This window comes from Tamandua tetradactyla, chromosome 15 (assembly GCF_023851605.1).
Source record: "Tamandua tetradactyla isolate mTamTet1 chromosome 15, mTamTet1.pri, whole genome shotgun sequence".
NCBI lineage: Eukaryota > Metazoa > Chordata > Mammalia > Pilosa > Myrmecophagidae > Tamandua > Tamandua tetradactyla.
In genome coordinates, this window is record NC_135341.1 from 89,036,694 (window position 1) to 89,048,615 (window position 11,922).

An 11,922-nucleotide genomic window follows, 5' to 3' on the forward strand; every position below is an offset into this window, starting at 1 on the left:
TAAACAAACTGTGGCATATACCTACAATGGAATATTATGCAGCTTTAAGACAGACTAAACTTATGAAGCATGTAATAACATGGATGGACCTAGAGAACATTATGCTGAGTGAGTCTAGCCCAAAACTAAAGGACAAATACTGTAAGGTCCCACTGATGTGAACCGACATTCGAGAATCAGCTTGGAATATATCATTGGTAACAGAGACCAGCAGGAGTTAGAAACAGGGTAAGATAATGGGTAATTGGAGCTGAAGCGATACAGACTGTGCAACAGGACTAGATACAAAAACTCAAAAATGGACAGCACAATAATACCTAAGTGTAATGTAACTAGGTTGGAACACTGAATGAAGCTGCACCTGAAATATGGTTTTTTGTTTGTTTGTGTGTGTGTTTGTATCTTTTGTTTTTGTTTTTTTTCTTTTTCCTTTTTATATATATATATATTTTATTAGTATTATTATTTTAATTCTCTTCTCTATATTAACATTCTATATCTTTTTCTGCTGTTTTGCTAATTCTTTTCCTAAATCGATGCAAATGTACTAAGAAATGATGATCATACATCTATGTGATGATACTAAGAATTACTGAGTGCATGTGTAGAATGGAATGATTTCTAAATGTTGTGTTGATTTCTTTTCTTTTTTTTGATTAATAAAAAAAATTCAATAGTAAAAAAAAAAAAGAAATAGCTTGAAGATGTTGCTAGGCAGAGAGTGAGAGGATGAAGGTCGGGCCAATCAGAGAGTGAGAAGACAGTGGTGTGACGTGAGGTCAGCAGTTGCTAGGTGGAGGGTTAGATTAGCAAGGCTTGCAAGATTGGGAAATGTTTGGACATGTCAGGGCATGTCAAGGCAAATAAAAGGAGGCAGTTTTTGAATATATGCAGCAGTGGTAAGATGTGGTGGTGGGTGGGGAAATGTTCTGTAACCTCATGACTTCATACTGCAACCACACCTTTGTGGTCTGTGGCCACCACCAGTATTTTTTCAATGGCTTGACTCCACCACATCCTTAGGTAAGGCAAAGAGCTTGGAGGAAAGTGGAGTGGGTGATATGTTCCTTCCCCCAACTTGGAAAAAGCTCTGAATAAGTCTTTTCTGTTCAGAATGGCCCTTTGGTATGGAGAATGCTCTATTTGTAGGTTACAATGATTATTGCTTTTCTCCACCTGCCAGAACAAGGAGGTGATCTTTCTCAGTTTCTTGCCTTGAGAACTTGGAGACACAGTCCATGGAAGTGTAGTGGCCTTCCTAAGGCTGTGGCTCTGAGGAGATCCTCAGTCTCAGGCTAATGCATACATTGTCCTCCAGCCACTCGTCAACATTATCATTTAATTGTTTCCAACAACTTTAAGGTTCCAACAATTTCTGCTCCAGGTAAGCAGGTCTCAGCTTTGGATAACCTGTATCTTCAAATTTGGGGTTGGCAGTTTGATTGGTGTCTTAGTTTGCTAGGCTGCTATAGCAAAGTACCACTCAATGGGCTGTCTTAGACAAATAGAATTTATTCGCTTATGGTTTCAGAGGCCGAAACAACCAAATCACGACATTGGCAAGGCCATGATTCAGCATTCTAGTGTCTCACCCCAATCCTTGGGGCCTCTGGCTTGTATCTCTACTTCTTGTCACATGACAATCTCTTTCTCCTTGTGTCTACTCTTCCAGCTTCCACAGATGTCCACTTCTGGCTCCACCCTGTTGGCTGTCTCTGACTTCTCTATATAAAACCTTGACTAATATGCATTATGGCCCATCCTGACTCAATTGAGTCACATCTAAATATGGTCTTAGAAGATCCTACTCACAAAGGAGTCTGCACCTTAACTGATAATATATCTTCAAAGGGTCCTATTTTCTTGATAGTTGCATGCAATCTGCTATTTATCTTGTCCTATGAGAAGTTTAAATTTCAAAGGACTAGGTTTCAATTTGCTAAAGCTGTCGGAATGCAATATGCCAGAAATGGGCTGGCTTTTAGCAGTGGAGATTTATTAACTTAAAATTTACAATTCTAAGGCCATGAAAATGTCCCACTTAAGGCATCAGGATAATGATACCTGGACTTGACAGAAGGCCCTGGCATCTGGGGCACCTCTGTCCCCTGGGAAGTTACACGGCTGGTGTCTGCTGGACCTTTGCTCCTGGGTTCCACTGCTTTTGGCTTCTAGTCCACTGGCCTTCTCTCTGAGCATTGCTGGAAGTTTTCCCTCCCTGTGTCTCTCAGCTCTCTCTGGGTTTTTCTCTGTCTTTCATCATCTCATAGTGGACTCCAATAAAGGAATAAGACCCCCAGTGAATGGATGAGTCATGTCTCAAATGGAGCAACCTAATCAGAAGCCCCCTCAACACAGACATTGGGTCTGCCCCAAATTAAAAGATTATTGTCTTTTCTGGGGTACATGACAGCTTCAACTTGGCACACCCTGCATATCATTTAAAAGTTCTTCTAACTCATTCTTATCTCCAATACGCCTTATGTCTTTTCATGCTGCCTGATGCTTTCAGTATCATTTCCGTTGTGTAGATTTTTCATCTCAGTACATGCATTTTCTTCCACTGGTCTTTGAGATTGTCTTGTTGCCTGTAGTTCTGGGGTCGCATAGGCTGCCCTTTCCTTCACGGTGAGTGGTTCTTCTTGAGGACGGGGTGTTTCACTGCCAGCTCCTTGCCGGGCCGTGTTTCTGGAGAATTCCTGGATGGTTGGAATGGTTCATCTCTCAGCGCACAGCAGTTCTGTGTTTGCCATGTTCTGAGGTCCTAGAGAGGTCTCTGGTTATATGTTAACTTCCTCGTGGCTGAGCCCACAGAGGTCAGGTAAATTTGACCTCCTATCCTTACATGGCACAGGATCAGGCTTTCAGCTTCTCTGTTTAGATGGCCTCAACGTCTTTACTGATCTTGGAAGAGCTAATTTTTCCTTGTAACCATATACCAGTTTGTGTTTATCTCTTCAATCTTCTAGACATCAAAAATACTCGTGTTTGCTGCCATTTTCCTAACTGATATAAAGTCTTCTAGGGCAAGAAAAAAAATATTATATATACCACTGCACCCTTAACACCATCCTTTCCACAGTAGGTGTTCAAAGATGTTAAGTAAATAAGTGTATATAATAACCAAATTCCAAATATTGACTAAAGTTGATATTAGTTGACCAAAACAAAGACATTTCATGAATATTTCATGTATAATACAATTATCTAGTCAGAAATTCCTCTTTGTATTTTGATTAATGAGGAATCATTTTCTTTGTCATATACTCTGGAGGTGATTAAACTTGACATAACTGGTTAAACCCAAATTATGTCCTTTTCTTTTTAAATGCATGAAAAGTCTATAATTATATCATATAAATACCAAAGGCATGTATACAATTGTAAATATTTCAAAACCTGTCCTGTAAAGGTGTATATAAAACACAGACATCTATGAATAGAATATGTGAGTTCCTCCATTCAAAGAAAAAACTGATAAATTTAAATTTTACTTCAATGAATTCCAAAGGGCGAGTAAGAAATGCATCTTTCATAAGCTTTGCTAGATAAAACAATATATCTACTATAGATGAGCAAAAGAAGTCATTCAAAATGTTCTGTTCATACTAAATAGCAAATGCTTATGTGATTTTTTTATGTCTTCAGCATGTTGAATAAACATTGAATTTTAGTGGGAATGATTGCATTTTTATGAGGGACACCCCTGGAGAGCAGGTTTTCTTTCATATATTTGAGTGTGCAAAAATATTTATGTCATTTTGAGTAGCATACTGATACTTGAAATATTTACTCTATATTCTCTTTGGTATTCTTTCTTGATTTTTTATATTTATTTAAAGAGAGACTGAAAGAAATCAGCCTATAATTTGAATTCTGTATAGACTAGGTTTAAAAGACTAATTATCCCTGCTCTCTCTAGCAGGCAAGTAAATTTTAGCATCTCCATGTCTTGAACTTGATACTGTAATTAGCTCTATTGTGAATAAGATAATTAAAATTTTAAAAAATGCTAGGTCCATTTAGTGAATATGTATTTGTATGAAACATTTGTAATTGAAGTTTTCAAATTTTTCTTTTGTATATTTTTCCTTTTGACTCAATATTGATTTTTCATTTTGTAACTCAAAATTTTTGTTCAAACTATTATGTATAAAACAGGAAAGAATCACTTTTCCTGTAGTAAAGTAATTTTTCTACATTACATATTTTAAAACAAAAACAAACCAAAATTCTTTATAATATCATCATGTCTTTGAAAATTCCTTTGAATTATTAGACATTAGTATTTTATCTTAATGTAATTGCATTAAAACATCCCTGGACAAAATCTTGTTTAACAATATATTGCTATTTCATGCCCTTAATTATAGGAATATTTGGGGGATGATAAAAACATCTAACAATATATGTTTTTTTAAACAAAATAGAGTATTAAAACAAAGTAATATGGTTCTTATGAAAAGGCTGTGATAATATTTCAGTTACCTTAAATTGTATAAGCAAAGATGCTTATTTGAAAGTAGACAGATAAATTCTTAGTCATTTTGCAGAATTAACGGAGATGTACTATTTTTTTGTTGTATGTTTAAGCCATTAACATTCTATTGTGATTGGTTTGACAATCAAAATTACCATTCTTATAATACAGTATGGAAAGGAATGTGCCTGGTTCTCTGCAAATTCAGGCACAGTTTCTCAAAGCCTCACTGACCTGTGGGTACCATGGGCTTATGCTAACTGAACTGCGGCCAGTTGCACTCTTCAGTCCACCCACAAACACAGGGCGTTTTTCAGTCCACCCACAAATACTTATGCTCTCGGGGCTGCTGCTTCCTCCCTTGGCCTGGGACCCCGGGCACATGCCCTCCTGCCTCACCTCCCCGGGCAGTGCTGATGTCGCTTCTCCTCCCAAAATGCCCTGACAACAACATGCACTGCTCACCCCTCCTGGCATCTCACAATGCTTGATGCAATCACCAGTGAGATATGGGTTTTCAGTCGCATCAAAACAATCCTCAAGGGTCGTCACTGGGTAGGAATTGTTGATATTCTGAAGTCTCAGTTAACATGGTTAGTTTTACAATTGCTGATGAATAGCAAGTACAGCAGCCAGCTGAGAGAGGGAAGCCAGTTGCCATCACTAAAATTCTTACATTGTGTCATGTGCGTGTAGAGGTTTTTAGCAGCATGAAGAGAGCAGCCAGTGGCTACAGAGCAAAGCTGAATCTTGGATTTATGGCTGAGGAACATTTTAATCTTCATTAAAATTCCTTTTTTTTCACTTCTCCCCCTTTTAGAAATTGTAAAAATGTTTCATATGTTGCCCAATATTGAAATAAACATATTTTCAGTTATCAGGAGAGTCACTCATTGCGTCCCAATGATAAAAAAATGAGAGAGGAACATTTACTGTAAGAAAAAATAATGAAAATTAAAAGCAATGGTAAAATAGATTAAGAATAATTTTTTAATGTGAGTCTATAATAGATGCTTTAAAAATGTCATTCATTTCTATGAGGGATTTTGGTGATAATAAGACTATTACTAGAAAATATGTTCTAAGGCTGCTTACTTTTTAACTGGGAGACCAGAGCAGTTAAACAGGACTACATTCTATGATAAATAAGATAAAACTATGTGTTGAGTAAATTCTTAATAGTTGCCAATATTCATAGGATTCAAAGAAAACTCCCTGAAATTGTGCTCCTTTTAGCCTCTTTTGTTAACCAGGCCTGGAAGCGGGGTGGGGGCTGTGGGGTGGGACAAGAATCCCTGGAGGAGTGCAGTGACAATGAATATTTTAGAAAGCAGTAGGTTACAACAATTTTAGCAATTTAAATGGAATATTAATAAGTCATTGAATGTTTGAAGAACCTTGAGAGAGGATATTGCATTTGATTTTTTTTTAATAAAATTGAACAGAGAGTAACATTTTCTTTATTCTTCTCTATTAGATTTTAGGGCTTTCATGAATAATGAACAGAGAGGAAGGAGTTGAGTCAATTGTTAGTGTCGGACAAGACTGGGAAACGAAGGTGCTGTGGACAAGCTAAATCAGGAGACATAGGTTTGGTGCAAGCGCCCTGTGGTAAGGAACTGGTGAGGGAAAAGTAAATTAGTGTCATGGCCATCCATTTAATGAGCCAACTGCACCACATCCCGTTACTTTAAGATAATGTCCGTCACTGCACTTAGACAAATATCTCACTGGATTAATGCTATTTCCTACCTCCTTTTTGTGTTTGTTGTTTCAATTCCAGATGAGCCGGGGTTTTTTAGTTGAAACCATTTTTCTTTTCATGGTTTAATGTATCCAGAGCCATAAATATCTCATAAGAGTGTCGCTAAGCATTCTGAGTCACTGATACCACTGTATTAAATGTGCTTTGAAGAGAACGTGTGACCACTTGTTACTGTACATACACACGGAATTTCAGCTCTGCATCAAGGCAGGCCAGCAGGCTCTGAGCACATCGCATGGACTGTAACCAACCCAAACTGCAATTCACACATGCTGCAGTTCAAACTCGCACCATCCAAGGTGAAAACAGTGACTGGGTTAACAAGAGCAATCTTTCTCCAAAGATCCTTGGTTTCAGGTGTTGTTCATCTTTTCATTCATCATAAAACAAAATATACCACTTGTGACGTACTTTATGTCCTCTGATGTCTTCAGGTGAACTGTCTGACAAATGTATTACTCTCTCATAAGAGTCTCTCTGCGGCGACTCGCTGCCTGGCAGTAACGGGGCCTGGGGACGTCTCAGTATTGCACATTACTTCTCCTGTTCCTTCCAGGGTGTGTTTACAACTTGGGGTTTATTCATCTTTGTACTGTGGTATGGCAGCTGAGAAAAGTTAGGTATGGCAGTTAAGTCTTTCTAAACTGTTTGAGAAAAGACATTTGCTACAAACACTGTCTCAGGGCCAGGTCTACCCATTGCAGATTTATTCAGAATTTTATAGAAACTTTCTAAAGGAGCAAGTGTTTCTATGAACTTTGAAAAAATTAAAAACTTTCCTTAAAAATTGTAAGGTTTCCATCACTTTGTAAAGGGCAACTAAGTATTATTGGATATGTGCGACACAGAGGCCACGCGGGGTCAGCTCGCTTTTCCCTCTCGTCCTGTACCAACAGCTTTCACCAGCGCACGCAATCCACCCGTCTTCCCGGAAAGAAACGCTTCGCTGGCCCGTGTGCCAACAATCGTCGCAGTCACCAGTGTTTTAATAACACATACCGACGGTTCAGGCAGCCGCTTGCGGACCCGCTGTGCAACGCTGCTCTGCAGGGGTGATCTGCGCGCTCTCGGCCATCAGCTCCCATGGACGCGTGGTTCCGAGAGGATCGTTCAGACCCGCACCGGTCCCATCTCACGGCCTGCGCCGGTGCTTCCAGCAGCCCCCTGGATGCAGGAGCTAAGCAGTGACGCGGAACTTACTCACAGCCATTCATCCTGTTAGGTGGTCTCAGGATATCTAGCTCTGTTTACAATCTCAAATCTGAAAATACATGAATTGCAAAATGTATTATTTCTATTTGCTGAGGAAAATGTTGTTTATGCCTGAAGTACTTTGCTGGACTTCATGTACTGAATCTAAATATTATTTTAAAGTGAAAGTGTATTTTCCTTGTTTTTTGTCAAACTAACGAAAGAATCAAGAAATAAAAGATGGCAAAAGTGTTCAAATAGTAGTTGTCTAAATTGTAAATTTGGTGTTAAAAACACTTTGGTTTTGTCAATCAGCGTTGTTTACTGGACATTATTTACATAAATGGATATTATATAAAGCTATCACCGAAAGGTTAATTTTCAATAGCTCCAAAAGCTACAATAAATAGGTTTGCTTTTTTTTTTTCTCTCTTGCAGGAACATGGAATCGTTGTTTTGTACAAAAAGGCAGCAACCAGTTCATAATAATTCTGAATTTTGTTAGGATATTTGAATTGGAATGAAGCAACATGAAACAACATCAAATAATCAGAGTCAGTGATGGAAAACTTAAAAGAAACAAACAAAGAAAAAGAGGAGGAGACTAAAGCAATGTCTGGATTTATTCTGAAATGTGTAAAGGCTGCAGCATTCCGTGTGCTTTTAATTTCCTGACTGTTAATGGAAACTTGCTGTGAAAGAGGAAGATGTTCAAAATTGTTCCACTCTCCATGAGATATGGTAGATTCACCTCTAGTGGAAGAATAAAAGAGTTGTGCTACAGGGGAGTATCCTGTTAGAAAAATAGTGCATTTTCGGACATTTTAAATCATGTTCTAATCACTTGAGGATATGTCACCAAGTCTCTATCTCAGACCCAGTGTTTACCCATTGATGGGCTCAAGTAAAAGGTCTTTCTGCACAGACCAAAGCTTTTCAGCTGATTTTCTCTACTGAAAAAATAAAAAAAATCTACATGAATAAAAAAATAAGGAAGCATATGTAAAAATCCTTATTAATTTATGTTTATCAACAAATAGTAAATAACATAATATGTAGTTAGCATGTAATGAATGAATCCTTCTCTATCCTCAACAGCAAACTTAAGAGCAATTTTGGGGGGTAGGATATATTAAATACAAATACACACACACATATATATGTGCTCCAAATGAATGGGGAAGTAGGGGGAGATATAAGGACAGGTACCATATAACTTTTTAATTTATATATCGTATGATCTATAATCCATGCTTGAATGTTTTGTGCATAACCCCCATTGAAAGGAAAAGTTGGTGAATGTGGGAGTGGCTTAGGAGAAAAGCCCTGAGCAGATGAGTGGACCTGGGCCCCAAGGGCGCCGGAGGAGGTTTCACCATGTATTGGAAAAAGACACATGCAAAGAGGAGTCAAGACAAGTGCACAGCAGGTAGGACGGTGGCAGATAAAGAGGTGGCATCCTGATCCCATCTCTCAGTAAGATTAGAACAGGCATCAGTCAAGAGCACTGTCTCTGGAGGCTCAAAGGAGAGGAGACGCTTTAACAGCCATCCAGGAAAATAGGGGTACACTGGGTACGAAATAACAGCACCTCGTTTTCTGCCACAAATCCACTGGCTAATTCCCTAGTGATTTTAGAGTGGCTGCACGTAGAAAAATAGTGCATTTTCGGACATTTTAAATCATGTTCTAATCACTTGAGGATATGTCACCAAGTCTCTATCTCAGACCCAGTGTTTACCCATTGATGGGCTCAAGTAAAAGGTCTTTCTGCACAGACCAAAGCTTTTCAGCTGATGTTCTCTACTGAAAAAATAAAAAAAATCTATATGAATAAAAAAATAAGGAAGCATTATCAGGTCAGCTTGGTAAGGTGGAGGATGGAGGAAGGGGGTTGAGGCTGCCCCCACTTTCCCCTCCGCAGAGGCACTCTGCCCATCCGCTCTGTGCCACCCTCTCTGGACTGACCACTGCGAAGTGTGTCCTTTAAGTCTCTGGCTCCCAGCTGAGCTTGGCCAGTGAGAGCGATTAGGAGGTGAGGGGTGCATGGAAAGAGTTCTAGTCCGACGCTCCCACTTCTTCCTCACTGGCTGGATTCAGGAAGTGTCTGGGCCCTTTATGGTCACAGTTCTTTTCTTGTTTGTTTTTTGTCTCTTCTGAGAATCCGGTTCTTCTAAGAGTCTAGTTTATTTGCCATGGTCTGTCCTGTGAACCCATCCCTGGCCACTTGCCATGCTTCGATGTCACTTCCCTTAGCTCTGTCTGCACTAAGCTCTCTTAGACTTTTGGGAACGCTCCTTCCTGACTGGACTCCAACTGAAACTAAGATTTTAGAGATGAAGAAATAAGTGGTAATGAGAAGATTAAGGGTGCGGTCAGGTCGGAGGTCCTGTGAAGAAGAGAGAAGATCAAAATGATTGGAATTGAGGTTCAGAGCCTGCGCGGCCAGGGCGGTGCTCGTATGATTCATTTTGACTGGGACTCACGGAGGACGAGGGGAGGACTCAAGGGGCCCGTTCGTCCGTCCTGTGCTCGCCACCCGCCCCTGCACCGAGCTCTCCTGTCACACGCTGTGGTTCTCGGACGCTGCCACACGCCCCAGAGGATGATCTTCAGATGGCTCCCCCCCTCCTGCGGTGGGAGCCCCTTGTCGGGAGCTGCCACAGGCTGGGCCAGCTGAGGTGCACCCCAAGTGAGGACCCTTCCTGGAGTCTTTCGTAACAGATGGAATGCAGAGAAACACACGGAAGCAGAGAGAGGAAGACGCACGAGGTCGGAGGAAGCACAGGCAGGACAGCAGAGAGTCGTGGCCGCGGAGCCTGCGTGAGGTGGACCAGCAGACACCACCACAGGACACTGGGCGCTGGACAGGGGGTCCGTGCGTGGCCGGCCCCACGCCCTCAGGAACGAGGGGTCACCCTCTCCAAGCCTGGACTTGGACCTGTCCATGAGCCCTGGACCGCTAACTTGTAAGCTATCAGTCCCCAAAGCCGGTCCGTTTCTGGTCTGTGGCGTTTCTGCTACTCTAGCACAGCAACCCCTGGTACCCATGTAATTTAAAGAAATTATGAAAATCCTCAGGTCAGTGTCTGAATCATGGTCAACACTCAGAATAGTCAGCTTCGTGCTTCCTTTACAGGAAAAAAAATAAGGAACTCAGTCACTGATATCTCTCCTCACTCTGAGTTCCTGTGATATAAAAATAGAGCTTTTGGAACTCATTTTGGAATTAAATTTCCTAATCATTTTATCTTTTATACATTGTCAGATTTTTACAAGCTGTTCCTTTCGTTGCTAACTGAGAAAGAGCTATGTATTATGGTGCTTGCCCCAAACAGTTTTCTCTGAGCAAATTCAGATCCTAAAGAAAAATTGGGAAAATTAGAATCTACTTAAATTTATTTCTGTTCATATTTTTCAACCTAGTCTTGAAGGCTTAATTTTTGTCTCTATATTTATGAAATGCCCAATGGCTTCCCTTAATGCACTTTTATTGGAACTGGACTTTCCATGAATTTTAGGGAGAAAAGAAAAAAATGTGCTTTGCTTACTTAGGGTGTGAGGTGTAAAGATCTGCAAACTTCACCGTGTTTGGACTCATGGGATAGTATGAAAAAGTGATAATCTTACTCCAAAGATGTAAAATTATTACAGCAAAAGCTAATCATTTCATCATTAATCACCATAGAATATTTGCAGAATATAATCACAGTTTTAAAGTAATTTCAGAAGAAACTTTTCTAGGTCTGAACGCATTCCTGCTCATCTCATTCCTGATGAGAGAAAAAGAAAACAGAGTGCTGGAGAGTGAATACGGGCAGCACATTCCGTACTTAACCAATTCTTTGCTTTTATTCCACCGTAGTTCAAACAATCCATTCAAGACATGCTATGAAATCATGGACATTGGACTGTTTAAATAGATAATCTTTAAATTAAATAATCCTAGCTTAGCACATGGGAGCACTGAGCGGTGGGAAGCTGGGGTGCTTTGCTCACGCTGACGTCTCTTTCCTTTCCAGGTCCTAATGAGCGCGTGTCAGAGAATGAGAATATCGGAGCCCATTGCGTGGGTGGGCTGGTCTGTCTCTCCACAAATGGACTATGAAATGTGCATGTAGGAATCATCTCTTGCTGAAATTCTACAGCTGCTGTTATTCTGGAAAACATACATCGATCTTATTAGGCAGGGATGCATCTCTTTCTTGACAGTAAATATGTGCCCATTTCGAGCTCAGATATTTAACACTTTATTGATAATCACAACGTTGTCAGCCATCAAATCTCAGTAAACACATCTGTTTAAATGTTTTATGAAAGGACATCTTTTTCACTGACTGGGAAGTGCATTTGTTTCCTTTTTGCTGGAAGGAAGTATTTTCTGCGCACCATTAACAACTGTGGCCCTGGCAGTCTGTTCAGAGGACGTAGTAGCGCTGCGTTAGACTCAGTCTGCTGGCTGAGACGGACGTCTTAGGTGTCGATG

General features: G+C 40.1%; 1 long non-coding RNA gene across 1 annotated transcript; it reads left to right on the forward strand.

The window, feature by feature from the left end:
• Positions 1 to 799: 799 nt before the first annotated feature.
• LOC143656760 (uncharacterized) lies at positions 800 to 11,596 on the forward strand. The gene is made up of 3 exons (XR_013162617.1): positions 800 to 899; positions 5,958 to 6,091; positions 11,459 to 11,596. It is a non-coding gene; the product is annotated as an uncharacterized LOC143656760 (long non-coding RNA).
• The last annotated feature ends 326 nt before the right edge of the window (positions 11,597 to 11,922 follow it).